This window comes from Bos taurus, chromosome 17 (assembly GCF_002263795.3).
Source record: "Bos taurus isolate L1 Dominette 01449 registration number 42190680 breed Hereford chromosome 17, ARS-UCD2.0, whole genome shotgun sequence".
Classification (NCBI taxonomy): Eukaryota; Metazoa; Chordata; class Mammalia; order Artiodactyla; family Bovidae; genus Bos; species Bos taurus.
In genome coordinates, this window is record NC_037344.1 from 1,189,132 (window position 1) to 1,209,635 (window position 20,504).

Below are 20,504 nucleotides of genomic sequence, written 5' to 3' on the forward strand. Positions count from 1 at the left end.
GGTCACACAAAATTGGACACGACTGAGCACACACAAATGAAATGTGAGCTCCTTCAATGCACAAATCAAATTATATTTCTTCACTCTCTTCATACAGACTTGCTTTTTGCCCAACCTGGGGAGAAGGAGAACTCATGTCCAGAGACCAACTCCAAAGATTCTGCCCTGCCATGACAGTTTTTAAAGGGAAAAAAGGAAGTGGAGGGAAGAACCTCAGTGAATCATTGAGGCAGGAGGTAAGGTTCTGCATATTTCTCCATCACTGATTTGTTCTTCAGATATTATCTTGCCTACATGACCTGTCTGCAGAATTGCTAAGTGGGCTGTTGGGAAAGAGACCTAGTCATTTTTTAACAGCTTAATTCTGCATGCTTCTTCTCATCTGGAAAAAGAATTAACAGGTTAGACAATGGTGTGCATTTAGAGAGCATGTCAGGAATTAATTTCAGTTACTTTGTGATCTCATTGTTACAATTAGGTCCTTTTAAATTTAGAGGGGAACAGAAATGGGGCAAAAGAGCTGCTTTCATAGGTGCTGCAGAAGAGGATGGATGAAGCCCTTGAGGAACAAGAATTTGAAAGTGAGTTTTCTTCTCAACACAAGATTCATGATTAGTTCCTGGAGATTAAAGGAGCCTTACCTTTGAATGACTTGGCATGCTAAATTAGAAAAAGTAGAGGATTAATATTAATAAATCTAAAAATCTACAGAACCCATCTGGGGGTTGGGAGCCAAGAGGCTTGAGAGATATGATGCACAGATAACAGGTGTTTCCTTGAATAACAACATATTTTTATATTAGGAAAATTTTCATGAAAGTCTAGAGTTTTAACTTCTCTTAGACTTCAATAGATTGGTCAACCATTGATAATAAATTCTTTGGAGCTGATATGAGATTACTCTCTTGCTGCAACCTCCGTTCTCCAGTCTAATATGCTAATCTGTAGTGTTTTATTTTCTTTAGATACTTGGGTTTGTAACCTCTCCGCTACTATAGACACTTAAAATTTGAAGTTAACCAGAACGAGTTGGATATTCTTGGCATTTAACAACATTTGCAAAGAGTTTCTGGTGAATTAAACTTGTTCTTTATTGGTACACCCACCAGGAACCTCAGGCCTATCTTGAGACCCCAACCAATAACCATCCCCAACAGTGAAATTCAAATATCACTCAGGAGCATCTGGTAAATAACCATCTTGACAGTGAGTCCCAACATTGTGTGAAAATATTAGGGTTCATCTTCTAATCATTTGTAGCTTCAAAGATATGATCCATAGTGTCAATGATATCATGAGAGTTATTGGTGAAGTGTGATGAGGTAGAGATGATATGTCTTTTACTGCCCTGATCCACAGCAAGACTGTTGGCTTTATATCCCACATTCGAGTAATTTTTTAAAAGACAGAAAAATCATTTTATGCATTATTTTAATTGTGGATAAAACATTTTAACATAGTTTTTGAGTGATCCTAAAGATTCACAGGATATAGTTATTTATAATTATGTAGAGGCTAGTCTTTGAAGACTGGTAGGAGCCATACAGGCCATATACACTCATATCACCATGTAGCATTGTTGTCCCATTTTTCTTTTTAGTATGTAATTTATGGCATATATCTTCATGACCAAGATAATCACGATGGTATGATCACTCACCTAGAGCCAGACATCCTGGAATGTGAAGTCAAGTGGGCCTTAGAAAGCATCACTACGAACAAAGCTAGTGGAAGTGATGGAATTCCAGTTGAGCTCTTTCAAATCCTGAAAGATGATGCTATTAAAGTGCTGCACGCAATATGCCAGCAAATTTGGAAAACTCAGCTGTGGCCACAGGACTGGAAAATGTCAGTTTTCATTCCAATACCAAAGAAAGGCAATGCCAAAGAATGCTCAAACTACCGCACAATTGCACTCATCTCACACGCTGGTAAAGTAATGCTCAAAATTCTCCAAGCCAGGCTTCAGCAATATGTGAACCGTGAACTTCCAGATGTTCAAGCTGGTTTTAGAAAAGGAGAAGAATCAGAGATCAAATTGCCAACATCCTCTGGATCATCGAAAAAGCAAGAGAGTTCTAGAAAAACATCAATTTCTGCTTTATTGACTATGCCAAAGCCTTTGACTGTGTGGATCACAATAAACTGTGGAAAATTCTGAAAGAGATGGGAATGCCAGACCACCTGACCTGCCTCTTGAGAAACCTATATGCAGGTCAGGAAGCAATAGTTAGAACTGGACATGGAACAACAGATTGGTTCCAAATAGGAAAAGGAGTACATCAAGGCTGTATATTGTCACCCTGCTTATTTAACTTCTAAGCAGAGTACATCATGAGAAACGCTGGACTGGAAGAAGCACAAGCTGGAATCAAGATTGCCGGGAGGAATATCAATAACCTCAGATATGCAGACGACACCACCCTTACGGCAGAAAGTGAAGAGGAACTAAAAAGCCTCTTGATGAACGTGAAAGAGGAGAGTGAAAAAGTTGGCTTAAAGCTCAACATTCAGAAAACGAAGATCAGGGCATCTGGTCCCATCACTTCATGGGAAATAGATGGGGAAACAGTGGAAACAGTGTCAGACTTTACTTTTGGGGGCTCCAAAATCACTGCAGATGGTGACTGCAGCTATGAAATTAAAAGACGCTTACTCCTTGGAAGGAAATTTATGACCAACCTAGATAGCATATTCAAAAGCAGAGGCATTACTTTGCCAACAAAGGTTCGTCTAGTAAAGGTTATGGTTTTTCCAGTGGTTATGTATGGATTTGAGAGTTGGACTGTGAAGAAAGCTGAGTGCCGAAGAATTGATGCTTTTGAACTGTGGTGTTGGAGAAGACTCTTGAGAGTTCTTTGGACTGCAAGGAGATCCAACCAGTTCATTCTAAAGGGAATCAGCCCTGGGATTTCTTTGGAATGAATGATGCTAAAGCTGAAACTCCAGTACTTTGGCCACCTCATGCAAAGAGTTGACTCATTGGAAAAGACTCTGATGCTGGGAGGGATTAGTGGCAGGAGGAAAAGGGGACAATAGAGGATGAGATGGCTGGATGGCATCACTGACTCAATGGACATGGGTTTGGGTGAACTCCGGGAGTTGGTGATGGACAGGGAGGCCTGGTCTGCTGCGATTCATGGGGTCGCAAAGAATCGGACATGACTGAGCAACAGAACTGACTGAAACAACTGATTCTAAGAAGTCACTGACTAACAAGCTGAGCAAGGCCAGAAGTCCTAAGTCCTTGAGGAGCAGTGTCCACCATGGGGCCCTAGGAATGGGACTTCAAGGGCAAGTGACAGAATCAAAGCATCTCCAAACAGTATTGAAAGTGGGGCAAATGATTTGAAATGGTTCATTTTCCCAGCCTCAGTCTCTCAAAAGTGCTGGTTGCTCAGTTGTGCCTGACTCTTTGCAACCCCATGGACTGACTGGACTCTGTTCATGGGGTTCTCCAAACAATAATCCTGGAGTGAGTTGACATTTCTTTCTCCAGGGGATCTTCTCTCTCAGGTTAGTGTCTGTTCTGATTTGGCAGTGAGACTACAGGTGAAGCTAAGGAAAACCAACTGAGCAGTAATGGGAGAAAAATCATATTCTTGGAGACATTTTTCTAAAAATTCAAAGGAGGAAATACACACTTAGTGTCATTTGTAATTCCTCCCTTAAGTCATGCTTATTTCCAGTCTATGAAGTAACTTATTTCTGTACTTTGTGATCAATAGCCAAGAATCTATCTTTTACTTATAAAGAAAACAATCAGAGATCAAATGGAAAATGGAAAAAGGTTGTGGGGCCAGAAAACCTTAATCATGCCCACTAAACCATTCCCAGTGTTCCACCCCATTCCCAAAGTGTAACCTTCCTTGATCCCAGATCCCATGGGACTGTGGCTCCACATGAAAGCAGGTCTTTGGGAAGAATGAATTTCTTTTCTTTCACACAACTCTGGTTATAATCCAATCATTTCTCTTGCTCTCCTCATTCCCTTTAGATTTTTAGCTTTTTCTGCTATCTCGATCAAACACAATTTAAGCTTAGCATCTTCATTTTTAAAGGATCAGCATTGACCCTTCACAAGAATAGTACTAAGAATGCTGCTGCTCTCCTCCATTCACTCAATTCTGACCTCTCATCTCATATTCCCCTGAAATACTAGTAGAAATTGAATGTGCTGATTTTTAACACTGTGTCTGATCCAAATATAGAGCTAATTCCAAAGATTATCTCTTATGTGTTAATTGCTGTTGTATAGCAAAGTAATTCAGTTAAATATACACATATATGTAATATTTATATGTTCTTTTTCATATTCTTTTCAATTATGGTTTACCACAGGTTATTGAACATAGCTCCCTGTGCTATACAGTAGGAACTTGTTCTTTATCCAGTCTATATATATGTCAGTTTGCATCTGCTAATCCAAAATGCCCAATACAACCCTGTCCAACCTCACTTCCCCTTGACAACCACTAGTCTACTGTCTATGTCCATGGTACTGTTTATGTTTCATAGATAGATATATTGTAGTTATCTTTTAGATTCCACATATGAGATATCATATGGTATTTGTCTTTTTCTGATTTCCTTCACTTAGTATGAGACTCTCTAGTTGCATCCATGTTACTGTAAATGGTATTAATTTGTTCTTTTCTTGACTGAGTAGTATTCCATTTTATATATGGTTTTGATATCATATTAATGTGCAGGTGATTTCCTACCTCTATTTAAGTTTGCCTTTACTGGTGAGCTTCTCCATTTGTAATTTTCTTGTTTCTAGTAGTGGGAATTTTTTACTGCTTAGAGAAATTTCTTTGTCAAATCTGGTCTGAGGGTTCTGAGTTTTCTTAGCTTTTACTTGTCTGTAAAGCTTTTGATTTCTCTATCAAATATGAATAAAAGTCTCACTGAGTAGAGTATTCTTGGTTGTAGGTTGTTCCATTTCATCACTTTAAATATACCCTGCCCTCTGACTTGCAAAGTTTCTATTGAGAAATCAGCTTATAATCTAATGGCAGTTCCCTTACATATTAGTTGCTTTTGCTTTTCTGATTTTAATTTTTTTTGTCTTTAATTTTTGTCAATTTGATTACTGTATGTCTTTGTGTGTTCCTCCTTGGGTTTATTCTGCCTAGGACTCTGTGCTTCCTGATCTTAAGAGACTATTTCCTTTCCCACGTTAAGAAAGCTTTAAGCTATCATCTCTTCAAATAGAATTTTTTAGGTTCTTTCTCTCTCTCTTTCTCTCCTTCTTCTGGGACACCTATACTGTAAATGGTGGTGCATTTAATGTTTTCTCAAATACCTCTTAGATTGTCTTCTTTCATTTTTATTCTTTTTTCTTTATTTTGTTCCATGGCAGTGATTTCCACCATTCTGTCTTTCAGGTCACTTCTCTGTTCTTCCTGTTACTCTGTTACTGATTCTTTCTAGTGTATTTTTCATTTTAATTATTGCATTGTTCATCTCTCTTTATTTGTTCATTAGTTCTTCTAGGGCTTTGTTAAACATTTCTTGTATCTTCTCAATTTATGCTTTCATTCTTTTTTCCAAGATATTAAGTCATTTTCACTGTCATTATTTTGAATTCTTTCTGATAGTTTGCCAATCTCCACTTCATTTAGTTGTTCTTCTGGAGTTTTATGTTGTTCCTTCATCTGGGACATATTCCTCTGCCATCTCATGTTGTCTAACTTACTGTGATTTCAGTGCTGTTCCATATGCTGCAAGATTGTAGTTCTGGCTTCTGATTTCTTCCCTGTAGTGGGTGAGGCTGTCTAAGAGGCTTGTATATGCTTCTTGAAGTGAAGGACTGGCTCCTGTCTGCTAATATGTATAGCTGATTTTTTTCCCTCTGGTGGACAGGACCATGCTCAGGAACATTTTAAGCAGCCCATCTGCTGATGAGTTGGTCTGTGTTCCCACTCTGTTGGCTATTTGGCTTGAGGTATCCCAGCTTCGAAGCCTACAGGTTGTTGGTTGGGGTTAGGTCTCAATGGGAAATAGTATCCTCCATGAAAGCTCACACCAATCATCTGAGGTGCCACTGCAAATGTCTTTGTCTCTGAAGTGAGGCATAGCCAACCCTTGCCTCTGCAGGAGATCCTCTAATACTAGCAGGTAGATTCTGGTCCAATCTCTTTTTAGGTCACTGACTTTTTCTTTGGGTCTTGGTGTGCATTAGATCTTGTGTGGACTCTCCAAGAGTGGAGTTTCCTCCCCCCCACCCCGACCCCCCACAGTCTTGTGGAATTCCTGTGACAAACCCCTCTGGTTTTCAAAGAAATGTTTCTAGGGTCTTCTGTTTCAGGTTCCAGTTGCCAGACCCTCAGGCTGGGGTGCCCGATGTGGGGCTTATGACTTTCACACCTGTGGGAGAACTGTAGTATAATTGTTTTTCAGTTTGTGGTTCACCCACCTGGCAGATATGTGATTGGACTTTATCAAAATTGCATCTCTCCTATCACCTCATTGTGGTTTCATCTTTGTCTTTGGCTGTGGGGTAGCTTTGTTGTAGTTTCCAGTGGTTTTATTTATTTATTTATTTGGTTGATGGTTGTTCAGTAGTTAATTGTGACTTTGGTGTTTTTGTAAGAAGAGGTGAGCTTATGTTCATCTACTCTGCCATCTTGCCAGCAAGTCCTTTACATTCTCTTTATGATATTTCATTATTGATATAAAGGAATGCAATAAATTCCTGTATGTTGATCTTGTATCCTGCTATTTTACTGAGTATCAGTTCCATTAGTTTTTGTGTGGAGTCTTTAGGGTTTTCTATATATAGTATCATATCATTTTCATGTAATGACAACTTTATCTATTCCCTTCCAATTTGGATAATTTTTATTTCTTTTTTTGTCTGACTGCTATAAGTAGGATTTCCAACACTATGTTGAAGAGAAATGGTGAGAATGGGCATCCTTGTCTTGTTCCAGATTTTCGCAGGAAAGATTTCAACTTTTCTCCATTCAGTATTATATTGCAATGCATTTACCATAAATAGCTTTCACTAATTTGAGATCTGTTCCCTGTATACCACTTTGGTAAGAGTTTTTATTATGAATGGATGCTGAATTTTGTCAAATGCATTTTCTGCATCTATTGAGAGGATCAAGTGTCTTTCGTCTTTTCTTTTGTTTATGTGGTGCAACATTTTGGTTTGTGTATGTTGTACTGTTTTTGTGAACTTGGAATGAATCCCACTTTGTCATGGCGTATGATCTTTTTTCATGTGCTGTTAGATTTAGTTTATTAATATTTGGCTGAGAATTTTTACATCTGTATTCATATTGGCCTTCAGTTTTCTTTTTTAGTGTTGTCTTTTGTCTAGTTTTGGTATGCAGATCATGGTGGCTTCACAGAATGTCCTTGGGAGTGTTTCTTCCTCTTCAGTTTTTTGGAAGAGCTTTTTTTTTTTCTTGATTCAGTTTTGGTGAAATGTATGTTTCTGTCCATTTCTTCTAGGCTGTCAAATTTGTTGGTATATATTTGTTCATAGAATTTCCTTATAGCCTTTGTATGTCTGTGGTGTCAATTGTTATGTCTCTTTTTTCATTTCTTATTTTGTTTATTTGTGTTCTTTTTGGTGAGCCTGGTCAGATGGTTGTCAAATTTGTTTATTCTTTAAGTGAAGTAGCTTTTGATTTTATTCAGTTTTTCTACTATTTCTTAAAACTCTATTTTCTCTCTGATCTTTGTTATTTCCTTTCTTCCTCGGACTTTAGGTTTTGTTTGTTCTGCTTTTTCTATATCATTTTAAAAGGAAGATAAGAATTTTTATTTGATAATTATTTTCTTTTGTTTCTTGAGGAAGATCCATGTTACTAAAACTCCCTGCTAATAATTGGTTTTGCTACATCTCATAGACTTTTTTTTTTTTGAACTCTGTTTTCATTGTAATTTGTCTCAACTTATTTTTAATTTCCTCTTTGATTTCATTGTTTAAAATTGGTTTTTCAGTAGCATGTTGTTTAGTCTCCGTGTAATCTTTTCTCCCCCGTTATTTCTTTTTCTGTGGCTAATTTCTAGTTTCTTGCCTCATTAGTCTGAAAAAATGCTTGAGATAATATATATACTCTTCAATTTGTTGAGACTTGTTTTGTGTCCTAGTATGTAATTAATCCTGGACAATGTTGCCTGTACACTTGAAAAGATAATGTATTTTGGGGGGGGGAAGGGATGTAATATCTTTAAAATATAAATTTAAATTAACTCTTCTTTTGCATCATTTAGCATCTCTGTTGCTTTATTGATTCTTTGAAAGATCTATCAATTGATGTTAGTGGGGAATTAAACTTTCCTATTATTGTTTCCTGCCAATTTCACCCTTCATGTCTGTTCAGTTCAGTTAAGTTCAGTTCAGTCACTCAGTCGTGTCCGACTCTTTGCAACCCCATGAATCGCAGCATGCCAGGCCTCCCTATCCATCACTAACTCCAAGAGTTCACTCAGACTCACGTCCATCGAGTCAGTGATGCCATCCAGCCATCTCATCCTCTGTCATCCCCTTCTGCTCCTGCCCCCAATCCCTCCCAGCATCAGAGTTTTTTCCAATGAGTCAACTCTTCGCATGAGGTGGCCAAAGGACTGGAGTTTCAGCTTTAACATCATTCCTTCCAAAAAACAGCCAGGACTGATCTCCTTTAGAATGGACTGGTTGGATGTCCTTGCAGTCCAAGGGACTCTCAAGAGTCTTCTCCAACACCACAGTTCAAAAGCATCAATTCTTCGGCGCTCAGCCTTCTTCACAGTCCAACTCTCACGTCCATACATGACCACAGGAAAAACCATAGCCTTGACAGTATTTGTTATATATATTTGGGTGCTCCTGTGTTAAGTGCATACATGTTGACAAGTGTAAAATCTTCTTATACTGATCTTTGCAACAGTATATAGTGCCCTTCACCTTTATTTATGACCTTTGTTTTAAAGTATGCTTTCTAATATAAGCATTGCAACACCCACTTTCTTGTCACTTTTGCTTGCATACAGTATCTTTTTCCATTCCTTTACTTTCAATCCTTTGCCCTGAAGTGGTTCTCTTTCAGGCAGGATAAGGTAGGTTCCTGTTTTGCTTTTGTTTTTTAATCTAATCTTTCACCCTATGTCTTTTGATTGGAGTATTTCTTTCAACAACATTTAAGATAATTATTGATCAGTTCAGTTCAGTTCAGTTGTTCAATCATGTCCGACTTTTTGTAACCCCATGAATTGCAGCCCGCCAGGCCTCCCTGTCCATCACCAACTCCCGGAGTTCACTCAGACTCATATCCATTGAGTCAGTGATACCATCCAGCCATCTTATCCTCTGTCATCCCCTTCTCCTCTTGTCCCCAATCCCTCCCAGCATCAGAGTCTTTTCCAATGAGTCAACTCTTCACATGAGGTGGCCAAAGGACTGGAGTTTCAGCTTTAGCATCATTCCTTCCAAAGAAATGCCAGGGCTGATGTCCTTCAGAATGGACTGGTTGGATCTCCTTGCAGTCCAAGGGACTCTCAAGAGTCTTCTCCAACACCACAGTTCAAAAGCATCAATTCTTCGGTGCTCAGCTTTCTTCACAGTCCAACTCTCACATCCATACATGACTACTGGAAAAACCATACCCTTGACTAGATGGACCTTTGTTGGCAAAGTAATGCCTCTGCTTTTGAATATGCTATCTAGGTTGGTCATAACTTTCCTTTCAAGGAGTAAGCGTCTTTCAATTTCATGGCTGCAGTCACCATCTGCAGTGATTTTGGAGACCAGAAAAATAAAGTCTGACACTGTTTCCACTGTTTCACCACCTATTTCCCATGAAGTGATGGGACTGGATGCCATGATCTTTGTGTTCTGAATGTTGAGATTTAAGCCAACTTTTTCACTCTCCACTTTCACTTTCATCCAGAGGCTTTTGAGTTGCTCTTCACTTTCTGCCATAAGGGTGGTGTCATCTGCATATCTGAGAATATCGATATGTCTCCCAGCCATCTTGATTCCAGCTTGTGTTTCTTCCAATCCAGCGTTTCTCATGATGTACTCTGCTTAGAAGTTAAATAAGCAGAGTGATAATATACAGCCTTGACATACTCCTTTTCCTATTTGGAACCAGTCTGTTGTTCCATGTCCAGTTCTAACTGTTGCTTCCTGACCTGCATACAGGTTTCTCAAGAGGCAGGTCAGGTGGTCTGGTATCCCCATATCTTTCAGAATTTTCCACAGTTTATTGTGATCCACACAGTCAAAGACTTTGGCATAGTCAATAAAGCAGAAATAGATGTTTTTCTGGAACTCTCTTGCTTTTTCGATGATCCAGAGGATGTTGGCAATTTGATCTCTGGTTCCTCTGCCTTTTCTAAAACCAGCTTGAACATCAGGAAGTTCACGGTTCACGTATTGCTGAAGCCTGACTTGGAGAATTTTAAGCATTACTTTACTAGCATGTGAGATGAGTGCAATTGTGCAGTAGTTTGAGCATTCTTTGGCATTGCCTTTCTTTGGGATTGGAATGAAAACTGACCTTTCCCAGTCCTGTGGCCACTGCTGAGTTTTCCCAAATTTGCTGGCATATTGAGTGCAGCACTTTCACAGCATCATCTTTCAGGATTTGAAAGAGCTCCACTGGAATTCCATCACTTCCACTAGCTTTGTTCGTAGTGATGCTTTCTAAGGCCCACTTGACTTCACATTCCAGGATGTTTGGCTCTAGGTGAGTGATCACACCATCGTGATTATCTGTGTCGTGAAGATCTTTTTTGTACAGTTCTTCTGTGTTTCTTGCCACCTCTTCTTAATTATTGATAAATATGTACTTACTACATTTTAAACCTTGGTTTCCTATTCGATTTTATATTTCTTCTTTTTTCTTTTCTTTTTCTTATTTTCCTTTTGTGGCTTGATGAACATTTTTTGTATATACTTATATTCTCTTCTTTTGGATTTATAAATAAATTCCATTTTTTAATTTGTAGGGACCTTGTTTTTTGAGTACATTAATGCCTTCTTATATTTACTATCTTTTAGACTGGTAGTCTTATAGGCTCAAACAGATTCTAAGGGAAATTTTATATATTTTCTTACTTTCCTACCCCACATTTTATGATTTTTATATCCTGTTTTACATCTTCATCTTCATCCTATTGGTTTTAATTATGGTCATTATTAAATCCACACTTAAAATTTTTTTAAAATCTGTATACTATGTGATTTATTTTCCAAATGTAATTTTTTTCTCTTCTATGGATTCTTTCTTCCTTTCTATTTAGAGAAGAGTTTTCAGTCATTTTTGTGGTTGTTTTAGTTCACTTGCTAGGTCATGTACGACTCTGCCACCTCATGGACTGCAGCACCAGGGTTCCCTGTCCTTCACTATCTTCCAGAGTCTGGCCAAACTCATTCCATTGAGTTGGTGATGCCATCCAACCATCTTATCCTCTGTTGCTCCCTTCCCCTCTTGAATTCAATCTTTTCCAGCATCAGGGTCTTTTCCAATGAGTTGGCTCTTGCCTCACAAGGCCAAAGTACTGGAATTTCAGCATCTGCATCAGTCCTTTCAATGAATATTCAAGGTTGATTTCTTTGAGAATTAACTGGTTTGATCTCCTGGCTCTCAAGACTCTTGTCTGAAACACAATTCAAAAGCATCAATTCTTTAGTGGTCAGCTGTCTTTATCATCCAACTCTCACATCCATATATGACTACTAGAAAAACCATAGCTTTGACTATACAGACAATTGTTGGCAAAGTGATATCTCTGCTTTCAATACTCTGCCTAGGTTTGTCATTGCTTTCCTTTCAAGGAGCAAACATTTCTTAATTTCATGGCTACAGTGACCATCTGCAGTGATTTTGGAGCATAAGAAAATAAAACCTGCCACTGTTTCCACTTTTCCCTCATCTTTTTGACATGAAGTAATGGGCTCAGATGGCCATGATTTTAGTTTGCTGACTGTTGACTTTTAAACCAGCTTATTAACTCTCCTCTTCCACCTGCTTTAAGAAGCTCTTTAGTTCCTCTTTACTTTCTGTCATTAGAGTGGTATCATCTGCTTATCTGAGGTTGTTGATATTCCTGCCATCAATCTAGATTCCAGTTTGTGATTTATCCAGCCCAGCATTTCACATTAAATATTCTGCATATACATTAAATAAGCAGAGTACAATATAGAGCCTTGATGTACTTTTTTTCACATTTTTGAGCCAGTACATTGTTCCAGAGATCAAATTGCAAACATCTGTTAGATCATAGAAAAAAGAAGAGAGTTTCATAAAAACATACACTTCTGCTTTATTGACTACACCATAGCCTTTGACTGTGTGGATCACAGCAAACTAACTGAGAAAATTCTTAAAGAGATGGGAATACAAGACCACTTTACCTGCCTCCTGAAAAATCTGTAAGCAACAGTTAGAACTGGACATGGAACAATGGACTGGTTCCAAATTGGGAAAGGAGTATGTCAAGGCTGTATATTGTCACCCTGCTTATTTAACTTGTATGCAGAGTACATCATGAGAAATGCTTGGCTGGAAGAAGCACAAGCTGGAATCAAGATTGCCAGGAGAAATATTGATAACCTCAGATATGCAGATGACAAGACCCTAATGGCAGAAAGCAAAGAACTAAAGAGCCTCTTGATAAAAGTGAAGGAGGGGAATGAAAAACTTGGCTTAAAACTCAACATTCAGAAAATGAAGATCATGGCATCCGATCCCATCATTTCATGGCAAATAGATGGGGAAACAATGGAAACAGTGACAAACTTTATTTTCTTGGCATCCAAAATGACTGCAAATAGTGAGTGCAGCCATGAAATTAAAAGATGCTTGCTCCTTGGAAGAAAAACCATGGCAAACATAGATAGCTTATTAAAAAACAGAGACATTACTTTGCCGACAAAGGTCCATCTGGTCAGTGGACTAGTAGTCATATATGGATGTGAAAATTGGACCATAAAGAAAGCTGAGTGCCAATGAACTGTCGTGTTACAGAAGATTCTTGGGAGTTCCTTGGACTGCAAGGAGATCCTAAAGGAAATAAGTACTGAATATTCATTGGAAGGACTGATGATGAAGCTGAAGCTCCAATACTTTGGCCACCTAATGTGAAAAATTAAATCCTTTGAAAAGACTCTGATGTTGGGAAATATTGAAGGCAGGAGGAGAAGGGGCTGACAGAGGATAAGATGGTTGGATGCCCTCACCAACTCCCTGGACATGAGTTTGAGCAAACTCTGGGTATTGGTGATGGACAGGGAAGCCGGGCGTGCTGTAGTCCATGGGATCAAAAAGAATCAGACACAACTGAGGGACTGAAGTGAAATTAATTGATTGTTCCATTTCTTGTTCTACCTCTTGCTTCTTGTCTTGTATACAGGTTTCTCAGGAGACAGTTAAGGTGGTCTGGTATTCCTGTCTCTTTAAGAACTTCCCACAATTTATTGTGACCACACACAGTCAATTGCTTTAGCATACTCAATGAAATAGAAATAGAGATTTGCCTGAAATTTCCTTGTTTCCTCTATTATCTGATGGATGCTGGCAATTTGATCTCTTGTTCCTCTGCCATTTCTAAGTCAAGCTTGAACATCTGGAAGTTTTTGATTCACATACTATTAAAGTCTAGCTTGAAGATTTTGAGCATTACCTTGGTAGCACTTGAAATGAGCATAATTGTGCAGTAGTTTTAGTGCTCTTTGACATTGCCTTTCTTTGAGATTGGAATGAAAGCTGACCTTTTCCAGTCCTGCAGCCATTGCTGAGTTTTCCTAATTTGCTGACATATTGCCTGCAGCACTTTAACAGCATCATCTTTTAGGTTTGAAATGCCTCAGCTGGAATTCCATCCCCTCCACTACATTTGTTCATAGTAATGCTTCCTAATACCTTTCTATTTCACATTCCAGGATGTACAGCTCTAGGTAAGTGACCACACCATCATGATTATCCAGGTCATTAAGACCTTTTTTATAAAGTTCTTCTATGTATTCTTGCCACCTCTTCTTTATCTCTTCTGCTTCTCTTAGGTCCTTGCTGTTTTTGTCCTTATTTCTGCCCATCTTTGCATGAAGTTTTCCCTTGATATCTCCAATTTTCTTGAAGAGTTTTCTCTTATGTTGTTGGAAAAGGGTGTTTGCTTTGGCCAGAGTATTGTCTTCACAAAACTCTGTTAATCTTTTCCTTGCTTCATTTTGTACTCCAAACCAAACTTGCCTATTACTCCAGGTATCTGTTAACTTTGTACTTTTGTATTGCAACCACTATGATAGAAAGGACCTCCTTTTTTGGTGCTAATTCTAGAAAGTCTTGTAGGTCTTCTGAGAACTCTTTGACTTCAGCTTCTTTGGCATTAGTGTTTGGGGCATAGACTTGGATTACTGTTATGTTGAATGGTTTGTCTAAAAGAAACTGAAATCATTTCTTTGTTTTTAAGACTGCACCAAAACACTGCATTTGGACTCCTTTGTTCATTATGAGGGCTACTCCTTTCCTTCTAAGGGATTCTTGCCCACAGTAGTAGGTATAATGGTCAGCTGAATTAAATTTACCCATTCTCATCCATATTAGTTTAATAGTTCCAAACATGTCAATGTTCACACTTGCCATGTCCTACTTGAAGGTCTCAGTTCAGTTCAGTCATGTAGTCGTGTCTAACTCTGCGACCCCATAAGTCACAGCACACCAGGCTTCCCTGTCCATCACCAACTCCCGGAGTCTACTCAAAGTCAATTTATGTTAATTGACTTAATTCCTTCAGTATTTTCATTACCTCTTTATTGAAACCAGTGTCAATTAGACTGAAGAGGTCTGAGTCTTTTTTTTTTTTTTTTTACCATTTTTGGTGCTAAGGTTTGCCCTAGATAACTCATTAGGTTTTCCTCAACTTGACCTACAAACAGAGAAGTGAGAAAAGATACACTGTGTTCTTTCCTTTTCACTGAATCTTGCTACTACATTGCTGTGTTCATACTGGTTTTCCATTTGAACAGAAGCTAATCTTTTAAGTGGTACATGAACTGTATCTATTTTCACTTAGAGGAAAAAAGAAAAAAAAAAAGTTTGCTGAGGCTGTGTGACCTATAGACCAATTCCCCATGAAGATGTTGGCTCCACCCTAAGGCTGGCTGCTCAGGTTTTAATCCCTCCAGTAACATGTAAATTAAGGTGTTAGTTTACTTTGGTTATTTGTCTATTCTTCAGTCATCTTGTCCAGGAAAAACTATTAATTAATTCTCTACACAATTTTAGTGTAAATAAATATGTATTTTGATATACTTATTGATGACTAACTATCATTTAATCTGCAGTATTTTGGAAAAATTGGGTTCTTTTCCCAAGATACTTTTCTGGACTCTAGGTCTTGAATGGGGTGCCTTATTCTGAGCTTTCTCGCTACTGATAGACAAGAGCAAATAAAAAGCTGTTATGTGTGCAAATGCCCCAGCTTTAAAACTGAATAGAATGAGTATCAACTGAATTAAAATTCTTGTCTTTAAACAGGAAATGTTTCATTCCAGATAAGTCTCTCCATGAACCCCCAGGATCCTTCCTGGGTGGAAAAGGCCTGAAGCTTTCTATGGTGGGTGCAGGCATCCTGAGTCAGAGGGTTTGGAGGAAGGGTCCTCTTGGCTCAGAGAAGATGAGCATGCTCTTCTCTGGTCATGAGAAGGCACCCTACAGAGTGCTTGGACAAAGTTGAATATTTTTAAGGATGCTTTTCTTTCCCCCATTAGTGCAACTTCTGCAGAGAATTGCAGACTATTATAATGTCAGTTCAGTTTAGTTCAGTTCAGTCTCTTAATCGTATCTGACTCTTTGTGATCCCATGAATTGCAACACGCCAGGCCTCCCTGTCCATCACAAACTCCTGGAGTTCACTCAAACTCACGTCCATGGAGTCGGTGATGCCATTCAGCCATCTCATTCTCTGTCATCCCCTTTTCCTCCTGCCCCCAATCCCTCCCAGCATCAGAGTCTTTTCCAATGAGTCAATTCTTTGCATGAGGTGGCCAAAGTACTGGAGTTTCAGCTTTAGCATCATTCCTTCCAAAGAAATCCCAGGGCTGATCTCCTTCAGAATGGACTGGTTGGATCTCCGTGCAGTCCAAGGGACTCTCAAGAGTCTTCTCCAACACCACAGTTCAAAAGCATCAGTTCTTTGGTGCTCAGCTTTCTTCACAGTCCAACTCTCACATCCATACATGACTACTGGAAAAACCATACCCTTGACTAGACAGACCTTTGTTGGCAAAGTAATGCCTCTGCTTTTGGGTATGCTATCTAGGTTGGTCATAACTTTCCTTCCAAGGAGTAAGCGTCTTTTAATTTCATGGCTGCATTCACCATCTGCAGTGATTTTGGAGCCCCCCAAAATAAAGTCTGACACTCTTTCCACTGTTTCACCATCTATTTCCCATGGGACTGGATGCCCTGATCTTTGTTTTCTGAATGTTGAGCTTTAAGCCACTTTTTCACTCTCCACTTTCACTTTCATCAAGAGGCTTTTGAGTCCTCTTCACTTTCTGCCCTAAGGGTGGTGTCTTCTACATATCTGAGGTTATTGATATTTCTCCTGGCAATCTTGACTCCAGCTTGTGCTTCTTCCAGCCCAGCGTTTCTCATGATGTATTCTTCAGATAAGTTAAATAAACAGGGTGACAATATACAGCCTTGACATACTCCTTTTCCTATTTGGAACCAGTCTGTTGTTCCATGTCCAGTTCTAATTGTTGCTTCCTGACCTGCATATATGTTTCTCAAGAGGCAGGTCAGGTGGTCTGGCATTCCCTTCTCTTTCAGAATTTTCCACAGTTTATTGTGATCCACACAGTCAAAGGTTTTGGCATAGTCAATAAAGTAGAAATAGATGTTTTTCTGGAACTCTCTTGCTTTTTCGATGATCCAGCAGATGTTGGCAATTTGATCTCTGATTCCTCTGCCTTTTCTAAAACCAGCTTGAACATCTGGAAGTTCATAGTTCACGTATTGCGAAGTCTGGCTTGGAGAATTTTGAGCATTACTTTACTAGCATGTGAGATGAGTGCAATTGTGTGGTAGTTTGAGCATTCTTTGGCATTGGCTTTCTTTGGGATTGGAATGAAAACTGACCTTTTCCAGTCCTGTGGCCACTGCTGAGTTTTCCAAATTTGCTGGCATATTGAGTGCAGCACTTTCACAGCATCATCTTTCAGGATTTGAAAGAGCTCCACTGGAATTCCATCACTTCCACTAGCTTTGTTCGTAGTGATGCTTTCTAAGGCCCACTTGACTTCACATTCCAGGATGTTTGGCTCTAGGTGAGTCATCACACCATCATGATTATTTAGGTCATGAAGATCTTTTTTGTACAGTTTTTCTGTGTATTCTTGCCACCTCTTCTTAATATCTTCTACCTCTGTTAGGTCCATACCATTTCTGTCCTTTATCTAGTCCATCTTTGCATGAAATGTTCCCTTGGTATCTCTAATTTTCTTGAAGAGATCTCTAGTCTTTCCCATTCTGTTGTTTTCCTCTATTTCTTTGCATTGATCACTGAGGAAGGCTTTCTTATCTCTTCTTGCTATTCTTTGGAACTCTGCATTCAGATTCTTATATCTTCCCTTTTCTCCTTTGCTTCTTTTCTTTTCACAGCTATTTGTAAGGCCTCCCCAGACAGCCATTTTGCTCTTTTGTATTTCTTTTCCATGGGGATGGTCTTGATCCCTGTCTCCTGTACAATGTCACGAACCTCCATCCATAGTTCATCAGGCACTCTATCTATCAGATCTAGTATATAATATATAAAGAAGTTTATTATAGTCTTCTTTTCTTCTGGGCCTAGCCCTGCACCTATGATATCCCCCAAATATATTTTTTTGAATTAGTAAGCAATGTTGCTGATTCTGCTCATTGTGCCAAGTGTATCACTGTTCATACTGTTCACTGAATTCATGGTAGGCAAGGCACAAGCTAAGAGGCTGGATATTCCCTTGGCAAGTAACACTGAACCTTGGATTTACATCTTGCAACAGCAGTAGCTACAACGTCAATAAACCCTATGCCAGGTATCTCCTGGAACTCATGTTGCAGCCCTCACTGGGCTAGAAGAGCCACCCATCTCATATGGAGTGCCATTATCTTCCATGGCCAAATCCAGTCCACAGTCTGTCCTTGTGAGTTTGCAGGAAGTCCTCCACAGGGGCAACTCCATTGCTATAGAGTTTCTCCTTGAGGACCTACAAAAATCCCCTACAGGCACCGGGCCCACCCCTTTAAGGGGGGAATTTCTGTTGCATTCACAGCCCACCCATGTGATTCCAAATGCTTTCACACAGTTCTAAGTATGCAAGAGAGTCAGAGGGTAGTATCACATCATAGAACAGCCATTATACACTGCTGCTAAATCTACATCACAGGAAAGGCCTTCACACAGATCAGCCCATATTTGCATCCATGTAACCCAGATGGGACCCTGGCAAGTTTGGGCTCCCTTTGGGGTAATCTTCACACTTTCAAAATGGTATCTTGCATGCCATCCCTCTACTTCTCTCAGTAAGGACCCGCAAAAACCCCATAGGTGCTGGGCCCACCCCTGTGTCCCAGAGTTGCAAAAGCCAAGCTAGCAAGGGTCCCCCTTGCATTTGCTTAAACTTCTTACCCAAGTCAACCAACTCCATCTGAGTATATGGTCGATATGTCATGAACTCAGTCATGTTGAGGGCCTTTGAGGATGTCCCTCCTGGGCCATAGGCTGCTCATGCTTCACTTTCTGCTGCACAATGTACCTTGCTGCCAAGTAGGGACCCACAGTCTCATAATGTTCATCATCACTGTCACTTACTGCCTTGCTGTCAGAGATGCTGGGTTCTTCAGGGCCACAAGGCTCTTGCTCTAACGTCAGTACACATTGCTCTAGTTCTTCCAAGCATCTCTGCACTTTGCACCCCAGTGCAGCATCTCATAGAGCACTAAATATATTCACCTTCAGGTAAGTCAGGAAAATCTGCCCCATGGTGCCAGTGGCAGTCTATGCTACTCTGTTCAGCAAATGGGAACTCACCACATGTAATGCCATTTCAATGCTATCCAGTGACCCATCCATCACCTCCCAGTCTTCCACCAGAGCCTGTGCGGAGAGGATGGCAGCCATGTGGTATCACATGTTATATGGTGGCCACTGGCTTCCTCTATCCAGTGGATCCTCAGGCTCCTCTACCTGTTGGATATCCTGCCAACTATGCCAATTTTATTTCTTCTCATCCTGCTTATGACAGCAGTGATGCCACCACTTTTTTCAGGTGGAGCTCATACAGGTGCACTGCACACAGTGACCCATGACCAAGCAACCACCTTGTGATGTGCATGCACAGTACTATAAATAATATCAGCTGTTACATAGTCATTATTTACAAAACATGATGGCAAGAGAGCCTGAAAATGCCATCTTGGCTAATTTGCTGTCTCCCCACATAAGCAAAATATCCAAATTATGTAAATTTCCATTGTGTGTACCATGAGAATAATGTTGAAAGATACATTTTCAGTTAATACAGGGTGGGGAATTCACTGGCCCACCTAAAGAGTTATTAGCTGAACAATTGTAAAATTATTGCAATATTTTCAAAAAAGTTTGGAAACAAGCTCCCCTGCTTCCAGGGCTCCAGTCCCTGCCCCATCACTCAACCTCTCAGATGCATTCATTTAAGAAGGAAGAACAGGTCCAGCAGGAGGTCTGCACTAGCCATTTCTTCTAAATGGGCAGGTCTGGCGAGCAGTACCTGGACTAACATATTCTGAGTATACTCCTCAACTGTGTATGGGGGCGGGGGGTGGGGAAGAAAACATTGGAAAGGCGTATGATGTGAAGTATCTTATAATATATTTATTAATGTTTTTAAGATTTTGTTGTTTTCATAAGATTCAAGAGTACATTCTGAAAGAAAATAACTGAAAATAGGACTATCTGTGAAAATAAATCCTCTTGAGAAACCTATATGCAGGTCAGGAAGCAACAGTTAGAACTGGACATGGAACAACAGACTGGTTCCAAATAGGAAAAGGAGTACATCAAGGCTGTATATTGTCACCCTGCTTATTTAACTTCTATGAGGACTACATCATGAGAAACGCTGGGCTGGAAGAAGCACAAGCTGGAATCAAGATTGCCAGGAGAAATATCAATAACCTCAGATATGCAGATGACACTACCCTTATGGCAGAAAGTGAAGAGGAACTAAAAAGCCTCTCGATGAAAGTGAAAGTGGAGAGTGAAAAAGTTGGCTTAAACCTCGACATTCAGAGTACAAAGATCATGGCATCCGGTCCCATCACTTCATGGGAAATAGATGGGGAAACAGTGGAAACAGTGTCAGACTTTATTTTGGGGGGCTCCAAAATCACTGCAGATGGTGATTGCAGCCATAAAATTAAATGACGCTTACTCCTTGGAAGAAAAGTTATGACCAACCTAGATAGCATATTGAAAAGCAGAGATATTACTTTGCCAACAAAGGTCCGTCTAGTCAAGGCTATGTTTTTTCCAGT